The sequence below is a fragment of the Pelophylax lessonae genome (genome assembly GCF_965119305.1).
Source record: "Pelophylax lessonae genome assembly, chromosome: 3".
NCBI lineage: Eukaryota > Metazoa > Chordata > Amphibia > Anura > Ranidae > Pelophylax > Pelophylax lessonae.
Window position 1 is genome coordinate 269,803,393 of NC_138770.1, and position 17,822 is coordinate 269,821,214.

Below are 17,822 nucleotides of genomic sequence, written 5' to 3' on the forward strand. Positions count from 1 at the left end.
GTGCTTTAGTGATGCTAAAAAAATTGTGCAATTATAAAGTGCTAATGTGAAATGATTACATTGCAATATCTCATTGATATCATATCGCTGAAAAGTGCATAATATGTGCAGAAATTACAATAAATATTGCATATAATTCAAAACCAATATATGTGATTCAACTTGTGCAAACAATAAATCAAACAAAATGATTGGATAAGTCCTTGATAGTATAAAAAATGTGCTATAAACAATACAATGTGATATATATTTCTTCAAAAATCAGTCCATAATACTGCTAATGAAGGAAAATTACCACTTCCGAAGACGTCACATTTCTGACGAAACGCGTCAAATTGGTACGCACGTTGCCTCGTTCTGAGCAGACTGCTGGACCGCACGCCGAATTCCCACTTCCGGGTATGGCAGACCTCGCGGTTACACACACAGCGGCGTCCTGTCACATCAGCCGCAAGGCTGCACAGGAGCTCAGAAGTGGCCGGAGTGACATACTCAGCCACCATCGATATAGCAACGATCACTTTACAGAGACTGTTTATATTTGGATGCACGTTTTGATATTTTAAAGCTTGGTGTTTTTTGGAGTGGAGAGTTTTTAACCACTGCAGTTTTTTATGGATATTTTATGTGGATTGATGTTTCGTGTGAAGTGCACAAATAAAGGTTGTTAACCTTCTACACTATGAGGAGCCTCTCTTTTCTCTCATTCTGAGCCTACACCAGCACCCCAAGGATTCCACCCACCAGCGAAGTCGGCATATTAACCAAGCGCAGATAGATTCTTGCTGGCGTACGCCACCAGAGTCCACACCATCTGGTAAGTGAGCTACCTTACCAATTAGCACCTTGCGGTGAAGCGGAGGGCTGCTGAAGCTGTCACAACTATAATAGGACTTCACAGCACCAATGCACTTTTTTCCTTTTCCTTCATTACCAGTATTATGGACTGATTTTTGAAGAAATGTATATCACATTGCATTGTTTATAGCACATTTTTAATACTATCAAGGACTTATCCAATCATTTTGTTTGATTTATTGTTTGCACAAGTTGAATCACGTATATTGGTTTTGAATTATATGCAATATTTATTGTAATTTCTGCACATATTATGCACTTTTCAGCGATATGATATCAATGAGATATTGCAATGTAATCATTTCATATTAGCACTTTATAATTGCACAAGTTTTTTAGCATCACTAAAGCACTTTAAACTAGCCTTCAAAACACACTTTAAGAGTAGCGCAGTATTTTTTGTTCTATCCATTTTTTAGTTAACTATTTAATAGTTTACTTGACTACTTGCAGCTTCCCCAGTTTTATAAACACGCATCCTAGGCGCGAGTAAAACTACCATTACAAACTATGTATATATTTTAAACATATTAAATGACGTCGTCTATGTTATTTACCAATTTATTTTTATATAGTACATGTAGCCAGCCTGCCTAGACCTCCTGATCAAACCTATCCTTCTCCCTGCCCAGATGCAAACTCACCTAAATCTAACAGCTGAGGCTGAAATCTTCTTGTTACACCTGGACAATGGATTTGTATTGACCTTTATGGGACTGTCTACAAATTTTCTTCCATCTCATAAAATCCCCATTACACATATGAGAACCCAGTGAGAAGGCATACTAAGAAGATTTTGGTCACTGACTGCAGAAATTGTACAAGACCATAACTGTTGGGTTCGGGTATTTATGCATCTGAGTCAGGAGAGGATTGGATTCTTTTTATCAGGGAGACTAGGCAGGCTGGATATGTTTATTTCATATGACAGTATATTTATCTTTTAAAAAAAAAAAAGAACAGATGCTATCATGGCTAATCTTCTTCTAAAAATATTAATGTCTCTGGTGTCTCTAACTTGGTTTCCAAGTCATTGACCAGCAAGTAACATTTAGATTAGAAAATCAAAGTGTAAACTTCATACTTGTTCTTGGCAGGGCTGAATTTTCTATTAAACATGGTAGGGATATGTCTATGGGCACTAATGTTAGAAAGGAGCCAGAGGCAGGGAGTATTTGTGCCTACTGCCTCCTAAGACAATCCCTCTAATAATTGCTAGTAAAAAAATGAATGGCTCTTTAAGGGATGGTAATAGGCTCAGCCACCTTATAATTGATTTTTTTTTAGCTAAGAGGAGCTGCCGGTGTGCCCTCCATGCATCAACTTTCCCTCCACCACAAGCCAGTCTTGAGTAACTGTCCCATTTTCTTCATTGTGGCATTGTTCTTCTCAGCTTGCCTCTCTATTAACAGCCATCCCGGTGCCAGTGTCCATACTTCTGTTAGCAGGTGGAGAGTAGCATCTAGTACTTCATCCCTAGGAGCAGCAAATAGCAAAACACGAACTTAAAGAGCACCAGAGGTCAATTACCTCTTCATTCCCTTTCCACTTTACCAGCACTCATAGCACTATTCTTAGTGAATATAAACACATATTGGTCACATTACTTTGCGAGGCCGGAGGCTAGTTGGAAGTAGTGCCCATATTATTACTTCTTCTCACCCATCAGATGGCTCCAAGTATTTTATAAAAGTGACAGAATGTATACTTTGCTCCACCAGTCCTATGACACCTCTTCATCATGTGGCACTCACTTTCCTAGACTGGCTGTTAGCCCCTTCAGTATATTAGTGATACCTCTTTAAGCCATAAAAGCTACACAGGACTCTCTCAAAACCTTACAGATTATCTTGTAAACAATTCTCATAGCATGGGAATTTTTCCCTTCAACCAAGAGAGTTAATTAAAGCTAGCCATAGATGAGTCAGTTTTTTTTCATTTAACCAGTATGGGAACTTCCTCGCTGTCAGAATACACTGATCAGTGCTGCAGGCTATAGCCTGCAGTGCTTATCTAGTGGAACATTTCCCAACAGTCTGGTTGAACAGAAGTAGATCAGTAGATCAATTTCTTTCCAAGAAAATACCCATTTATGGATTGAAATCTGGCCTCTCTTCCTGTTTAACCACTTGCCGACCGCTCACGTTGAGGGTACTGCGGCAAAGTGGCTTGTTATCGTCCAGCGACGTAGACCTACGTCGCTGGACAACGCCCCCTCTCGGCGGCGCACGTGCCGCCGGAGGCTCGCTCCCACTGTATTCAAACACAGCGGGAGTCGGGCCAGGGGAGGAGAGGCGGTGATCACCGCCGCTCTTCCCCGATCGTCGGGGATCGAGTGAGGAAATCTGCCCACTTGTGTTAACAAAACGGGCGGATCTCCTCTGTGACAGACAGACACAGATTACACTAATTCAGCATAGCTGAACCTGTGATCTGTGTCTGTGTCACACAATCCCCTCCCCCCACACACGTCAGTAAGCATGAGGCATACATTTAACCCCTTGATCACCAATAAAATTAACCCTTTCCCTGTCATTATTACAGTAACAGTGCATATTTATAGCACTGATTACTGTAGTAATGTCACTGGTACCCCCAAAAGTGTCAAAAATCTCAGTTAGGGGTCCGATCTGTCCGCCGCAATGACGCAGTCCCGCAAAAAAAAAAAACGCAGATCGCCGCCATTACTAGTAAAAAAATAAACAATAAAAATGACAAATCTTTACTGTAGTTAGTAAACGCGATAACTTTTGCCCAAACCAATCAAAATACGCTTATTATGATTTTTTTTACCAAAAATATGTAGCAGAAAACAAATTGCCCTAAAATGTTAAAAAATTTAGATTTTAAATTTTTTTGGGGAATGTTATATATGATCCCCGCTGAGCAGGAGGATGACAGCTGTGTCTCTGCGCTGTGTGTGGAGACACAGCTGTCAGTTCCCCATGCATCTCTAAGGGGGAAATCGGATGGGAATGGACCGTCGGTCCATTCTCATCCGATCCGATCCGTTGGACGGATGGAATATAGGGTTTCCATCCGTCCAGATTTGACGGATGGGATCGGATGGGATCGGATTCCCAGAAGGAAGCCTCTTCTAAAGATGATGCACAAGAAAGCCCACAAACAGTTTGCTGAAGACAAGTAGACTAAGAACATGGATTACTGTAATCATGCCCTGTGGTCTGATGAGAACAAGATAAACCGGTGAGGAATACAAAGACAAGTGTGTCTTGCCTACAGTCAAGCATGGTGGTGGGAGTGTCATGGTTTGGGGCTGCATGAGTGCTACCGGCACTGGGGAGCTACAGTTCATTGAGGGAACCATGAATGCCAACATGTACTGTGACATACTGAAGCAGAGCATGATCCCCTCCCTTCGGACACTGGGCCACAGGGCAGTATTCAAACATTATATCAACCCCAAACACACCTCCAAGACGATCACTGCCTTGTTAAAGAAACTGAGGGCAAAGGTAATGGACTGGCCAAGCATGTCTCCAGACCTAAACCCTATTGCGCATCTGTTGGGCATCCTCAAATGGATGGTGGAGGAGCGCAATGTCTCTAACATCCACCAGCTCCGTAATGTCGTCATGGAGGAGTAGAAGAGGACTCCAGTGGCAACCTGTGAAGCTCAGGTGAACTCCATGCCCAGGAGGGTTAAGGCAGTGCTGGAAAATAATAGTGGCCACACAAAATATTGACACTTTGAGCCCAATTTGGACATTTTTACTTAGGGGTGTACCCACTTTTGTTGCCAGCGGTTTAGACATTAATGGCTGAGTGTTGAGGTATTTTGAGGGGACAGCAAATGTACACTGTTATACAAGCTGTACACTCACTACTTTATATTGTAGCAAAGTGTAGTTTCTTCAGTGTTGTCGCATTAAAAGGTATAATAAAATATTTACAAAAATGTAAGGGATGTTCTCACTTCTGTAAGATACTTTACATATATATATATATATATATATATATATATATATATATAGTTGAAAAGAACATCTGTAACCTTCAGAAGCCACCTAAGGTCTATTGCACTATTAAAAACCACCTTAACCTTCCTAGCGGTATTCCCAAGTGTGGCTCGGGGTTAAATTTCAGTGCCAAAAGCGGTAACCCCGAGCCACACTCAGGGTACTGCTAGGAAGATCGCTGGATTCTGGAAGAGAGGTTACTTACCTTGTCCCCGGAATACAGCGATGTATAATGGCGGTGTGCGGCGGCCAGATCTTCCTCCCGATGCTTTGTGCCCCTGCTTCCATCTCCTGCGACGTTACACTCATAGGGGGGGGGGGGGTGGAAACGGCGGCAAATTCAAATAGTAAAACAAACTAAGCACACTGATACATTAAAAAATAAAATAAATTCACATTAGTTTGCCCCCCAGTGCCCTGTAAATAGTTGTAACTAAATGTAAATAGTTGGTTTGGGCTGCTCATTCTTATGAATTACATGCAAAATACTGTAATTGTACCGCTTTCAGCACCTAAAATCCGAAAGAATCATGCCGCCAGGGAGGTTAAAGCCTAACCTTAGCTTTGCTATCACTTTAAATAGTTTGTTTTGGCAAAGATGGACCAAACAAACTATTTTCTTCACTAAGGCCCTGTTCACATAGGGGCGATGCTACTTCGCACCGCGACCTCTGAGGTCGCGGTGCGAGCAGGGCGCCGCGACCTCGGAGCGGCCGCCACGGACTTCATAACATTGAAGTCTATGGCGGTCGCCTCCTGGTTGCCCCAAAGAAGCTCCGGACCCTTTTTCTAAGTCAGAGCGACTTGTGTCGCTCCTATTAGAACGGGTCCGCAGCTTCCCTATGGGAGGCGACCTACGGTGACCTGTGAGGCGACCAGGTTGCCTCACAGGTCGCCTCAGTGTGAACTGGGACTAAGAAATGTGGCTTCTGTCAGTGCAGTAGAAAAAACTAGATGTAGTATCAGTTACATACAGCACACAGTGCTGTGTTCCAGCAGCAGAACGGGGACTTCTTGTCCTGATCCTGGAACAAAATGAAGCCAGGCTGAATACTAATTGTATTTTTAAAAATTGGCAAATGATGTCATGATCCCTACCTCAGTCAATTAGAGGAAGTCTTGTATCCACTGATAATAATATAAGGCTTTCTTTGAATGGCTGAGCAGTACTTAACCTGACTTGATTTTGTTCCAGGATTTTTCGAGGAACGGGACAGAAGTCCCCATACTGCTGCCAGAACACAGCGCTGCACACTATATGTAGGTAATGCTACAAATGGGGCTTACAGCAGCTGAATTGCTTAGTCAAGGAAATCATTTGTTTGGGCCAGCTTAGCACAAATGAACTAATTAAAGTGATAGCAAAGTTGAGTGAGGCTTTAATCTAGCCTTTCATATTGACTCAAATGGTAAAATTAGGTGATGTTAATAGGGAGGGTGTTTGCCAAGATATGAATTCATAGTCAACAAGTAGTGTTTTTACTATAATTATACTAGAAAAAGCCAAGCCAATTGATCAAAATACCAAAACAGACGTTATGTGTATGTCCGAAATAAATTCCAAATCTTGTCGGTACTTAAAGTAATTGTAAATGACCGCCTTGTAAAAAAAAGAGGTATATGGCGCTGCTTAATATTGGAGGGACTATAGTGAGACTAATTAACCACTTCTGGACCGGAAGGATTTTCCCCCTTAATGACCAGGCCATATTTTGCGATTCGGCACTGCGTTCCTTTAATGGACAATTGTCGTGCGATGCTGCACCTAAATAAAATTGATGTCCTTTTTTTCCCACAAATAGAGCTTTCTTTTGGTGGTATTTGATCACCTGTGTGATTTTTATTTTTTGCGCTATAAACAAAAAAAGAGCGATTATTCTGTAAAAAAAAAACCCAAAAAAACAATATTTTTAAAATTCTGCTATATAACATTGCCAACAAAAAAAAATAAAATCATAATGTTTTAAAATTTAAGGCCAATTTGTTTTCTGCTACATATTTTTGGTAAAAAAAAATTGCAATAAGCGTATTTTGATTGGTTTGCGCAAAAGTTATCGCGTCTACTAACTACGAGAAAGATTTATGTCATTTTTATTGTTTATTTTTTACTAGTAATGGCGGCAATCTGTGATTTTTTGCCAGACTGCGACATTGTGGCGGGCAGATCGGACCCCTAACTGACATTTTTGACACTTTTGGGGGGACCAGTGACATTACTAAAGTAATCAGTGCTAAAAATATGCACTGTTACTGCAATAATGACACTGGCAGGGAAAGGGTTAACACCATGGGTGATCAAGGGGTTAAATGTGTACCTAGGGGCGTGTTTATAACTGTGGGGGGGGGCGTGGCTTGTGAAATGATCACAGAGACCTGTGTTCCTAAATAGAAGGATCACAGGAGCTCTGTGATCATTCCAGGGAGAAGAACGGTCGGTTGTGTTTACAACAGCTGATCGTTCTTCTCTCTCAGCAGGGAACGATTGTGGTTGTCAGGCGGCAATCGGAGCCGCCTGCCCCGTGCATCAGCCTCCCCGCTGACAAACGGGGGCGGGAGCGCGCCGGCGGCAGCACGTGTTTGCCCCCTAGCTGCCTGTGCGTGACTGACGTATACCTACGGAGGTTTGTGCAGGAGCTGCTGCCTGCCGCAGTATAACTGCGGCGGGCGGTCGTTAAGCAGTTAAAGTGATTGAATGATTAAATCAACAATTTGAATATACATATCTCAATAAAGTGCTGACTTGGTGAAAAAAATCCATAAATGTGTCTATTCAAATTGCCGATTTAATCAATCAATCAAACACTTTAATTAATCTCACTATACTTCCTCCAATATTAGGCAGTGCCATATACCTCTTCTTTTCCATTCCATTTATCTATATCCCCTTGTGGGATTATAAATGAGGTAGGCTGCAACCAGTTAGGTATATCCTAGCGCAGACTTTTTATTACACCTTGTAAAACAACCCATTCAATTTAAAATAGAAATGAAAGGCAAAACATTTGTGTATAGATATAAAAAAATATATAAATACCTTTGCTTCCCTTTTTTGTAAGTAATCACATTCCCTCTGTTCTCACCTGCATAAGAACTGGAGGGAAGAGAAGCAGCAGCACGCTGATCTTCCCAGTAAAAGGCTGTGCAGGACAGGTGTATCAGAAGCCTGATCATTGTAGAACAGGCTGTGTTCCCACAATTGCTAGAGAACTGACCATACTGTGTTCTCCTGCTTAGTGTGGTCAGTTTGTAATAGGAAAGCAGATGGACTGGCAGAAAACACCAGGGATTTCATGCATCGGAAGCAATACAAATAGAACAGGATACTTTTTTTTATACAAGTACATGGTACAGCAGGCACACATCAGGAATACAAAATTTTGGGGTAACACATTTTTTAAAGTATCCACTTTTTGGATTTTGTCAATAAAAGTACACTGTTGTACATGTATTTAATCATAATTTTGCCTGTGTATTTTTAAAACCCAATGGCAGGTTGACCCTTGTGACTGGGGATTAGGGCATCTGATTTTATAACCCTAAAGGCTCCTGAGATGCAAACCAGACCTTGATTCTGGGTTAGAAGTCATTGGACTAGCATAAAGAAAATCCTAGTAGTGACATCTATCTCTATACTGTACTCCATTAGTATGAGCTTCTATAAATAAGATTTTAAAATGTGTGAATTTTTTACTGCCAGGAAAAAGTGAAGGCAGTCCATTTAAGCTTGAATATGTGTACATACTGTAATTGCTGTTCCATGTTTAGCACATTTCCTGGCTATAAACGGTACATTCTTTTTTTAGTTTTGTAGTTCAGTTTTTTTTTTTAGAGTCGGCTTGTTCAGAATTTACCATTTTTTAAATGGAATCATTCCTGGAAGTGTAAAAGATAAAAACATGACATCCTTTTCTTGGTGGAAAATGGAGGCCAATGCAATATATAACAGGAACACATTAACTATGTCATAAAACTCGGATGTACAACACTGAAACAGTGAATTTATTGTGACGGCAGCTCTATAGCAACTGACATGATGGAATTACTGTCACATAACATTGAAATAGTGAATACATGGTAAAGTGCATTATGAACTCACAGGGAGACATTGAAGTCCACAAAATGTACTAGAAGCATATATTTTCTTTGAAAGTGATTATATTTATTCAAAAGGGTCTTTTAATACAGAATACAATGTACAACACACAACACACAAAACAGTTATGTTAGAAGGGCTCTTAAAGAACCAGCAATCTTCAAAGCATCTTAGTTTTGCTGGTGTCGCTAATATAGAACAGGAGCAGGTTGTATAGAAAAATATCTCTCCTTTTAATATACATTTCCAGTTTTTAAAATACACAAATTAATGCAGCTTTGTTTTCATTACCAATGTAACCACTTTATGACCACCCGCCGCAGCTATACTGCGGCAGGCAGCCGCACCTGCGCAAGCTGCCGTAGATATACGTTGGATAGGGGTGAGCGTGTGCTGGCGGCGGCACGCTCCCGCCCCCGCTAGTCTGCGGGGAAGCCGATGCACGGGCATCCAGGGCCATCTTACCGAATTGGCAAGCTGGGCATTTGCCCGGGGCCCCACTTGCCCTGGGGTTAGTCCTGATTCCTGTGTGCATCCCACCGCCGAACTTAGCAGGTGGCAAGCGCCTGTCAGCCCTGTGCTGCTGTCAGGCCACTTGGGCCATGGAGGGGGAGCCCACAACTGCAGGAATGCCTGTCCTCCTCCACAGTAACAGGCACACACAGGACAGTCGAGTCTGACTCCCGTCCGTGTGTGTGCTCACCGGACCCAGCCGCCGAACTTGGAAGCTGTCATTAGCCTGGCACTGCTGTACCAATAAATATCGCCTTATCAATATTTTGCATTATCGTGGGTGATTGCGTAGACATCCGACACCCACAATCGTTCACCGCTGAGAGAGAAGGACGGTCGGCTGTTGTAAACTGGAATGATTTTCTTTTCCAGGGAAAACTTCTCCCTGGAATGATCATAGAGCCCATGTGATCCTTCTATAAAGGGTCACAGGTCTCTATGGTCATTTCATAAGCCACGCCCCCCACAGTTGGAATCACTCCCCTAATCTCACATTTAACCCCTTGATCACCCATAATGTTAACCCCCTTCCTTGCCAGTGTCATTATTACAGTAACAGAACATATATTTAGGGAGACGCGGAGGACTAAGGAGAAGCCGTCGCTGCATCAGGTAAGTGCACTGGTCACTCTGCATTGAAGGGGGCATGCTGTGGTCACTCTGCATTGATGGGGGCACGCTGTGGTCACTCTGCATTGATGGGGGCATGCTGTGGTCTCTCTGCATTGATGGGGGCATGCTGTGGTCACTCTGCATTGAAGGGGGCATGCTGTGGTCACTCTGCATTGATGGAGGCACGCTGTGGTCACTCTGCATTGATGGGGGCACACTGTGGTCACTCTGCATTAATGGGGGCATGCTGTGGTCACTCTGCATTGATGGGGGCATGCTGCAGTCACTCTGCATTGAAGGGGTCACACTAGGGTCACTCTGCATTGATGGGGCATGCTGTGGTCACTCTGCATTGAAGGGGGCACGCTGTGGTCACTCTGCATTGATGGGGGCACGCTGTGGTCACTCTGCATTGATGGGGGCATGCTGTGGTCACTCTTCATTTAAGGGGGCACGCTGTGGTCACTCTGCATTGATGGGGGCACGCTGTGGTCACTCTGCATTGAAGGGGGCACACTGTGGTCACTCTGCATTAATGGTGGCATGCTGTGGTCACTCTGCATTGATGGGGGCATGCTGCAGTCACTCTGCATTGAAGGGGTCACACTAGGGTCACTCTATATTGATGGGGGCACGCTGTGGTCACTCTGCATTGATTTGGGCACGCTGTGGTCACTCTGCATTGATGGGGGCATGCTGTGGTCTCTCTGCATTGATGGGGGCACGATGTGGTCACTCTGCATTGAAGGGGGCATGCTGTGGTCACTCTGCATTGATGGGGGCACGCTGTGGTCACTCTGCATTGATGGGGGCATGCTGTGGTCACTCTTCATTTAAGGGGGCACGCTGTGGTCACTCTGCATTGATGGGGGCACGCTGTGGTCACTCTGCATTGAAGGGGGCACACTGTGGTCACTCTGCATTAATGGGGGCATGCTCTGGTCACTCTGCATTGATGGGGCATGCTGCAGTCACTCTGCATTGAAGGGGTCACACTAGGGTCACTCTATATTGATGGGGGCACGCTGTGGTCACTCTGCATTGATTTGGGCACGCTGTGGTCACTCTGCATTGATGGGGGCATGCTGTGGTCTCTCTGCATTGATGGGGGCACGATGTGGTCACTCTGCATTGAAGGGGGCATGCTGTGGTCACTCTGCATTGATGGGGGCACGCTGTGGTCACTCTGCATTGATGGGGGCACACTGTGGTCACTCTATATTGATGGGGGCACGCTGTGGTCACTCTGCATTGAAGGGGGCATGCTGTGGTCACTCTGCATTGATGGGGGCACGCTGTGGTCACTCTGCATTGAAGGGGGCACACTGTGGTCACTCTGCATTAATGGGGGCATGCTGTGGTCACTCTGCATTGATGGGGGCATGCTGCAGTCACTCTGCATTGAAGGGGTCACACTAGGGTCACTCTGCATTGATGGGGCATGCTGTGGTCACTCTGCATTGAAGGGGGCATGCTGTGGTCACTCTGCATTGATGGGGGCACGCTGTGGTCACTCTGCATTGAAGGGGGCACGCTGTGGTCACTCTGCATTGATGGGGGCATGATGTGGTCACTCTGCATTGATGGGGGCATGCTGTGGTCACTCTGCATTGATGAGGGCATGCTGTGATCACTCTGCATTGATGGGGGCACGCTGTGGTCACTCTGCATTGAAGGGGGCACGCTGTGGTCACTCTGCATTCATGGGGGCACCCTGTGGCATTTTTTGGGCATTTTTTGGGCATCTTTGGAGGCAGGCATAACATCTGAACTTCTGTATAGGGGTATATATACACACACACTTATATGTATTTATACACATACACACATATAGGTGTGATAGGAGAGAAGCCATATGCATGTTAATTATTTCATTAGCGCAAGCATAGGGTTCTGCTATTTTCACACCTATATATGTGTATATATACATACATGTGTATATATACCCCTACACAGAAGTTCAGATGTCATGCCTGCCTCCAAACACGTCCACAAAAAAGCCCTATAAACGCCTGCAACAAAAAGCCGGGTGTAAAAGTTGCGAAGCCACTAACCTGTTCTATATTAATTCTAATACAAACAAACTTTTTTTTTTGGTTCTGGACATGCTACAGAGCTGAAACTTCACAGGTACACTTTGTAGACCCCCCAGACACTAAATCCAAAGAAATCTCTTTTTTTTTTTCAATAATTTTTTCAATAATTGGCTCTCTATCAAAAATGACAATTTTTAAGAACTTTTTTTGTGTGATTAATAGTCCCTGGGGCATGACCCAGAACCCTAGGCACTTTTTAGGGGCATTTATTGCGTTTTAGGGCTTCAAAATTGTGTTTTTTGACTAAGTTCGGGTCCCATTGATTTCCAGAAGTTCGGGTGTTCTGGTCGAACCAAACTTTTGAAAAGTTCGATCATCCCTACCCTAGTAATCACAGCACTCATGTGCCATGGAGAACTACAAGTCCATGTGCCACAGTAGCAGACAGGACTTATAGTCCATTTATTCACAAATCTCTGTAAATGAATGATGTGGTTGCACTGGTGGAGCACTGCACAGTTGCGGGGGGGGGGGGGGGGCGTTTGCACCATGTTACATGTAACACCCTAAATATAGGTATTACTTGCAACAGGTGGAGTTAGCCTGTAAACCCAACATGCAAAAACCTTCTCAATTGCATACAGATAGCAAACTCAAAGGAAGCATTTCTTTAATGGGGCACAGACATCATTTAAAACCCGACAGAGGTGCAAACCGTTTTTCCTACAAGGCCCTGTTCACATGGGGTGATTTCATCTTCATCTGTGCAGGTCCATGATGCACAGGTGTTGCCAGTGGTGGGACAAGGTCATCCAGTGCCCAGGGCAAAGATGGCAAACTGCCCCCAGGGATTGGACTAATAGTGGTGTAAGGTCTGTTTGTGAGATGCATTAAAAAAATTATTTACAGTGTTACACTGCAGCAGCCTGGAGAGTTTCAAATTGTTGCACACATATGGGGTAGTGGTCGGTGATGTCACTAGAAGGAAAAAATATCCTTTGGTTGATAGTAACACTAGGAGATGCTGCTATATTGTTGGTGTTAATCAAAGGAGGACTGATAGGCATCTATGTCAGTGGGATGAGGGAGTGGATGTGGACTATAAGGGGTGCATGGACCTACAGAACCCTAGGGGGTCTCTGAGGGAGAAAGAGGGGCTGAAAGGTCTCTAAGGGCTCGTTTAGACATGCGGCTATAATTGCTGGCATTTAACAGGTGGTGAGGGGGACATATGTTGCTACCACCTATTTTAACCCTAAAAATGCTCACCTGTGCCTCTATTGTGTGCAGTGCATGCCATTCAAAATGTGCCATGTGTAAAGCCCTGACTAGCAGCATCTCCTTTTCCAGGTGGGCAGTTGGGGCACTAAAACTTCAGCTTAACTGCCTGTTTTACCTCCCTCACACCTGTAAAAATGAGCCTTATGGCCTTGCTTACACTTGTGCTTAGGTGTGTGTGTGTGTGTGGGGGGGGGGGGGGGGTCGTAAAATAAGGTGGCTGAGCTGCAGTTTTACTGTCTTCACCCCTAAGCTTCAAAGATAGTAGTATGGGGGTATGTACATGATGCAGCTGTGATGCTATACATCTCAAACAAATTATCCCCCTATCACGTTTGGTGGGCAGTACTGCCTGTTGAACTTGGCCCAATTACTGTAAGTAAAGTCAATGTTAAAGAAATCATGAAATAATGCACTAAGGACCTGTGCAAGGGCTTTATACAGACTGTAGGTGATAAAATATGAATTAGAAAATAGAAAAAAAAAATGAGTTAGGTTAGGTTTATACCTACAGGTATGCACATGCATGTTTTGCTCAATAGGCTGCCCTACGGGTGAGAAACGTGGAATGGCCTCCTTTTCTAAAAATGTACCGCACCAAACCACATGGTGGCTGTAGCCCTTAACCATCAATTGCACTGTTGCACTTTTACTAAAGACAGTGCACTTCTGTGTTTGTAAGGAAAGCCACAATTTTGTGCACGAGGAGATAGCAGATAAGAGTAGGAGGCAAGGTAGAGAGAGAGGAATAGGCAGGGGCAGAGCGGAGATGAGCTGGACCAAGAAAGAGTAACGACGGAGAAGGTGAGGTGTACCAGGAAGGAGAGCAAATTGAGGGCGGGAGTGTGGCTTGCTGCAGGGTAGAGTGATTAAAAGCTGCAGTATATAGATAAGGCAGAGTTGCATGAACAGAGGAGTCAGAGAATCAGTAAATCATGTGGTGAATATAAGGCACAGTCACTCACTGAGTGAGGCCCTTTCTGCCCACCCCTTGTACCAGGCCTGGGTGTTGCATACATCCTTGTGATGGCAGTTCCATTCATGTGTTTTTGGATATAATGGCTGCACAGACACAGCCATTCTGTCCCAATATGACATCCATGTGGTTACAGGTGTGCAGCCCTAAATGCACCCAAGGTGAGTTCTGAGACACACACCAGCTGCATTCATACCCATAGCTGCTGTGTCCCAATAGTCATAAATTATATTGTCTGCACAGGGATGAAAACAACACATGTGCACCCCCATGCCAATAAAACATGGCCTTGCATGGGGCATGAATGTAATCGCCCTATGTGAAAGAGTCCTAAAACTAAAACACAAATTTGTATTTCACATGGTTTGTTTTTGAAATAAATAAATGTTGCACTCTACTCAGGAAGAGTTCTCCTTTTCCTTCCCAAGGGAGCTGCTGATTACAGGTTCCCCTGGATTACCATTAGCAACATTAGTGCAATCTGGCATTTCTCCAAGTGTTTTTTTTTTTTTTTACCTCAGACAAGAATCAGTCCAGTTTCTTTGGTTTTTATGTTTTATTAGGAACTTGGATAGGAGAATTGATGAGTGGGATACTCCAACTGAATATAACTATGCACAATAGGCAGGGATGCCTTGAATAAATTCTGTTTAACGCTGAGTAACGCTGAAATTGAGCTGGTCATGACTAGGGATGATCGAACTTTTGAAAAGTTCGGTTCGACCAGAACACCAGAATTTCCCGAAAGTTCGGTTTGGATTCCCGGACCCCATTGAAATCAATGGGACCCAAACTTCGGGAGTCAAAAAACACAATTTTAAAGCCTTAAATCCTAATAAATGCCCCTAAAAAGCACCTAGAGTTCTGGGTCATGCCCCAGGGACTATGAATCAGGCAAAAAAAAGTTCTTAAAAATTGTCGTTTTTGATAGAGAGCCAATTATTGAAAAAAAAAATGAGATTTCTTTGGATTTAGTGTCTAGGGGGTCTAAAATGTATACCTGTGAAGTTTCAGCTCTGTAGCATGTCCAGAACCAGAATTATAGCATGCCAAACCTTCAAAAATGACTTTTTTGCTTAACCGTGCCTTTCTTTTGCTCCTAATCAACTGCGCAGCCAATGTGTATGATGGGGACATAATGCAGTGCACTGGGAACAAGATTAGCAGTGGACTTAATGCTTACAACAAGAACAGGCATTGTAGAGGCTTTATCAACTGTGCGATGTGAAAATCACCTGCAAGACGCACACTGCTATGCGACCCAAAGTTGTCGCTAAATAAAGCAGATGTGTGTGACGCAGAGTAGCAAAGCCTTTTGCAGTGGACTTAACGCTTACAACAAGAACAGGCATTAACTTGTCACTGAGGCTTTATCAACTGTGCGATGTGAAAATCACCTGCAAGACGCACACTGCTATGCGACCCAAAGTTGTCGCTAAATACAGCAGATGTGTGTATCGCTGAAATGTATTTTGCACAATAGCTGACTAGCAAGTACGTATACTTGCTGTAGATATATCAGCAGTGCAACGTGCTCACTAGACGGAACCCTGACACTTAAAACTCTCCCTACAAAAACTAGATTATTGAATCTAACTATAGTGGTATATAGTACCCTAACTTCACTGCATATCCCTTTCCTCACACTAAAAGAACAGCTCCATACAGCAGAAGATGATTTCTAACTGACACTGTCCCTTTAAATTTTTATTTTTTTTTGTCTAACTCAAATAGCACAATCGCTGTATTTCTAACTACACTGACAATCTTTCTGTAAGCTCTTCTGCTGATCTGGAGCTTTACAAGCAATCGGCTATGCAGCAAACGTTGTTTAACACAGCAGGAGAAACACAAATGCTTCCAGTCTCTTCCAAAGCCTCTGTATTACAGTGCTAGAGGTTAGGCGGGGCTATGTTATATACTGGGGGGCGTATTCACTCCTGATTGGCCTCTGGTCCCCGTAGTCACTCCAATCACGTTCCTTGCAGACTCCTGTCCCCTCATTGGCTTTTACTGACGTTTCAGCCAAATTTCGAACACCCAATGTTCGGGTCGAACTGATGGTCGACCTGAACCGTTCGATCATCCCTAGTCACGACTAGGCCACTGGTTTCAGTCTGTCACGAACTGTGACGGAGAACTGAATGAATTCTCCGAGGTAATCTGTACTCTGAAGCAATCTGACTGTACTGCAGAACAACTTCAGGGCCCTTCCTGGCACCCCCTTTGTTCCTAATCTTCAGGGTTCACTACACGGCACCCCCTTTACTGTAACACTCTGAGTGAGCTAGCTCCTTGATCCCCTGACTTCCCTGGAGTCCCTTCCCTTCTCTGGAGTGGTCCCCTCTCTTAGGCAGACCCCTAGGCAGATCCTTTAGAACTCATGATACTGTTTTTCCCAAAGTCCTCTTCCCAACAGCTCCACTGATCAGCGCACTGGATCCTCTGCAACCCAGCTCCACTCATGGTCCCTAGGCCGACCACCTGGACCACCTTCCTCACTCTACAGGAGGAGAGACAGCCGTCCACCTCCTCTTGGGACTTTGCTCCCACCAAAAGACACCCTGCCTCCTGCGCTCCCGGCTTTTATCACCAATCCAATGATGCACCTCTTCAGGTGCCAACCCACTGGGACAGTTACAAAAGCTCGTGCATCATTGGTCAGGTTTCCTCCACTGTCCAACAGGCCTCCCCATTGTTTACAGTAGGGATACTCCCTCAGACCAGATGAATACACACTGAGCACAGAAAGAACACCTTACTAAAGATCAGCCCCCCCTGATAAGCAGCAGGAGCATTCAATGCTTTTACCTAGCACCTATCTAGGAGGGTGTTACACTACTTTGTGTTTAAAAAAAAGAGGGGTGGAAGTGTGATTCTGCTTTCTCCTCATAAGTCTAATCATTTAACAGACTGGAAAGTGGTAGAGTAGTGAAACTGGTGTGGATCCCAACTTATGGGCATAACAGCTCATTCTAAAGAATGCCACTCTTATGAATCTTTAAAAAAGATTGCTACTCTTGCGCACTGCCTCTTTTTTTTCCATTTCACAAATGATAAAGTGGAGCTCAAGGATTCCCCCCATCCTTACACTTTTTAGTTTTTAAACACTTATACAACATGACCTCACCGCATGTTTATCCCCTTCTAACGGCAGGGGTGAGCATTCTTCCGGCCCTGGAGTACTGTGAGCTCAGCCTGCGTGATGACATGCCTAACGAAGTGGCCATAGATGGATAAAAATTTAGGAAGTTCAGCAGGGACCAGCCAAATTTCAAAGCATGTGTGGCCACTGCAGTTTAACAGAAGCTGATCTACTGATTGACTTCTATTCAACCGCCGTGTTCAATAAAAAGACACTCGATCAGTGGCTGCAGCACTGATCTGTGAAATCTCCCCACTAGTGCAGCAGGAATGATTCCGCCATCCACCTTGAGTCTAACACTTTGACCCAACACTTCATGATCAGTCATTAT